The sequence below is a fragment of the Etheostoma spectabile genome, unplaced genomic scaffold, assembly GCF_008692095.1.
Source record: "Etheostoma spectabile isolate EspeVRDwgs_2016 unplaced genomic scaffold, UIUC_Espe_1.0 scaffold00019108, whole genome shotgun sequence".
In the NCBI taxonomy this organism is placed as follows: Eukaryota; Metazoa; Chordata; class Actinopteri; order Perciformes; family Percidae; genus Etheostoma; species Etheostoma spectabile.
The window spans coordinates 19,013-22,618 of record NW_022604677.1 but is presented as its reverse complement, the minus strand read 5'-3'; the positions used below and the strand labels follow the sequence as shown (position 1 = coordinate 22,618).

Below are 3,606 nucleotides of genomic sequence, written 5' to 3'. Positions count from 1 at the left end.
TCATGGTAACATTAGATAACACTGCTCTGCTAAATCCTACCCAGTCACAATGCTACACAAACACCATAAGACGTCTGGTTTTGTAAGAATAAGTAGAAAGGTTACCTTGTATAATATGTGAGGTCTTAATGTCTTATGAAACAGTTGTGTCCTCCTAGATGCCACACTGGAAGCATCTGTTTAGCAAGCTGCATCTTTCGTGTCTTGACTTTCTTGTGATGTGCTCTGAAATAAAAAAAAACTGCAAATCAATACATTGCCGTCTATATACACACCGTTTTCACGAGATTGACTTGATATCATATGAAATGCTAACGTTTCCAGTTCTGTTGTCGAAGCTAACGGGATGCTATAGCTAGCTAGCTAGCTGAGTAACGTTACAGCTTAGCGCTAGCTAGCAACCAAACTATCAGGATTCTACTCAGCTGCAGTTAGCTTTCTTGCTGAAATACAATAAAAAGTAGCCTGCCAAAGTGGACAAACATGCATCGTGAACTATAGATGGAGCTACATGACAACACGGTATTGTTTCGAATGGAACAGTTAGGAAAATGAAACGTTAGCCCCTTTTGCCATTACAGATGATCAACACACATTCAGCCTATGCTAGCTACAGGATACGTTAGCATTGCTAATGTTACTGTTAGCGATGAAATCATACTTACAGCTTGTGGTTGGGATGACCAGACAGTCGGAACAGCAACCGCAGCTTAGCAAATCCTGCTTTAATTGTCCGAAGTTTTGAAAACTGTCTTTGGGGGAAAAGTTCCCTGGGATCTCCTTATAAACAGCAGCCATGCCCGTCGCGTTCTCAGTCGGACATCTAATCGACCTAACGCCAGCAACATTAGGAGCTGGTCTCAGGTCAGTGGCCTGTGTGTAAATGTTGGGGCTGGACCGTTCTCCTTATACGTCCATGGGCGTGACAAAGCTACAGGTTCTAAGATCCTGACGTCATCTTTTGGCTTTGTTGAGATTTGCCCGTTTTCAGCGGCAGTTTCAAAATGTGAGATATTCAGAGGAAAGGCATGTCAATGGGATTTAAAGCTTTTATGTATGTCCTATTTACCCACTGAACTGTCGTTATTCACCTATGACAAGGTAAAATCGGTTTTGCATTCTATCACCCCTTTAAAGGGGTGATAGAATGGTTGTATAGAGTATATCACGCTGTTCTTTGAGGTCTCCTGATAGGGTATGTAACATTTGTTGGGCTAAAAATGTTGTTTTAGCTGTTCTTTTGGCCCTCACACCACCCTGCTAAATTGACCTGGCTTGAAACGAGAGCTTTTCTGCCTTATATGGTCTGCTCATGAATATTTAAATAAGCTGCGCGCTGATTGGTTGGTGTGCAACGAGCTTTGCTGCGGCACACAAACATGACTAAAACATCCAAGGTGGCGATAGCATGGTTACCGTATCTGTTTGAGCCTGAATCAGAGGAAGGATCTGACATCGAGGAGCAACCTACCAGTAAATTGGAAATGACTTCTTCAGACTGGTAAGTTTTGTCATTTAGCATTTACTTGCTTTTTCAACATTAGAGGTTTGTTGTCACACTAGTGTAATACTCCCACTTCAGTGTTGTAGCCTAAGAATAACTTTGTATTAGCCTTGTTTTTAGTATTGTAAGCAACATAACTTATTAATTTGCACATGGACATATATTTACAACTTGTACCCTCGCAATTTCAGTCAAGATGTCCAGTTGGCAGAAAAGTTAGTGGCCAGTTCATAGAGCTGCTCTCAACGAAAGTCTCTTAGTCACATTGTAACATTTGTTACCGTATACTCTCCTGCTGAATAGTGATTGATTGTGATTATGAGTTACGTACATTCTTTACCACCCAGAAGTAATGTTATCTTACAACAGGACGTCCATTTAGCTGGACAGGAGCCTTTTCTGTTCAGTTTGTATGCTACGTCTAATGTTATCTTGGAACTACTATCATGCAGATTAGATCATCTGACTATGAGATTATTACCTTCTTAACATGTAGTAATCTAATGTAGTATCTTACCTTGGCAGGTGTTCTTGTGGAAACTGTGCACACATGCCCCAGGAGAGAGAAAATATGTTGCCAATAAATACCTCAGTTAAATAAAACTAGAGATACATTAACTCAAGCTACTTTATGCTTTCTGCTCATTCAACATTATGAAATAACAACAGGCTCATTATGTTTGTTTTTACAGGTCAGAAGAATAAGAATGACCTAGATTCCTGAGGAGATAACCTGTATGGCTCACCATCCTGGCCTTCATCCGTGCCTCAATATATATTCTTTGCAAAATGCAATGAATATTTACAGAGTTGACCATGGCCAGTTGAGAATCAGATGGATGGAAAGGTGAAGCCAATTTGATACCACTGTTAGCAGTTCAAGTATCTAAATAAAATGTTTATAACAATACGCATTGATTATTGATTCAGCATTATTACAAAAACACAGTATTATCAAGACAACAAAATTACTTTATTTTGTTTCAAAACAATCATCATTACTCTTAAATCTAAAAAATGTGATTGTCCACTACACCCTGTTCTCTTTGTAGGCAATGCAGACACAGGGCTTATAGGACTTTTGTGAGCTGGTGCTGGGTTTTCTTGGTAGAAGTGTCCGTGCCGTGACCCCTCTTGTGTCGTGCAGCGTGGAGGGAGTTTCTGGATGTTTCAGGGCAGTATGTCGGGTTGGGTGCCTGTCGAGCTGAGCACACAGGTCCTGGGGCACAGGACTGCTTCCAGATAAGGAAGGGGGTCGTGGATGATCTCCTCAAACACCAGTCGCATCAGGTCTAAGACATAGCCTGTTGTGTGTGAAAAGTCATTTTAGCACCTATATCATTGCACATTCAGATTTGTTGTTTGCAGTGTGTGAAAAGTTATTTTGAGTGCCGATAAGATGCAATTTAGTATTTTTTGTTTGTAATAAAAAAAATATTTAAACTTACAAACTTTTGTCTCTGTCTTCACTTCTTTGACGGTGTAACCTCCCCTGTTGGCCTTTGGGAACAGACGTCTGTACATTAGTTTCCCTTGGCTGTCTTCCGTTGTGGCTGCAAGATACAATCAAACAAAAACATAAATATTGTAACATAACTGTATTACCTTTTACACACACCAAGCAAAATACTCCAGTTGACTCATAGCAAAAGCAGTTGCTAAACCTCTAAGCTGTGCCAAAGCAGGACTCTAACCAGTGTTGTTACAAGTGTCTTACAATGGGAGCAGCTTAAATCTGAAATGATTTACATTTATATGGCCGGCCATTAGGCTTGATGTCTCTAGACCATGTTTGTGTCTCACTCCTTCACTGAACAAAACCAGTTTCTGCAGACAATTTGTCCCCCATTCACATTTGCCTTTTCTAAAGACTTGTTTTGTTGAATGACAAAGTTCATAGGGCGTGTACATACCTGCAAAAGGCATCGTCAACACACAATCTAGCATTCAGTCATACCTGTTGTATACAAACACATTCCTGCCTATTGTCCAAATTATTTTCACCAGCCCCCCCCCCACAAAAGGAAATGCAATTGATTGAGATCAGACCAATCAGTGATAATCCAGATGAATAGTTCTATTCCTACTTTAAATAATTCACT

At 40.2% G+C, this 3,606-nt stretch overlaps 1 long non-coding RNA gene across 1 annotated transcript; it reads left to right on the top strand.

Moving 5' to 3' along the window:
- The first annotated feature begins 1,372 nt into the window (after window positions 1-1,372).
- Window positions 1,373-2,637, top strand: LOC116683783 (uncharacterized). Its single transcript, XR_004330704.1, has 3 exons — window positions 1,373-1,501; window positions 2,197-2,351; window positions 2,557-2,637. It is a non-coding gene; the product is annotated as an uncharacterized LOC116683783 (long non-coding RNA).
- The last annotated feature ends 969 nt before the right edge of the window (window positions 2,638-3,606 follow it).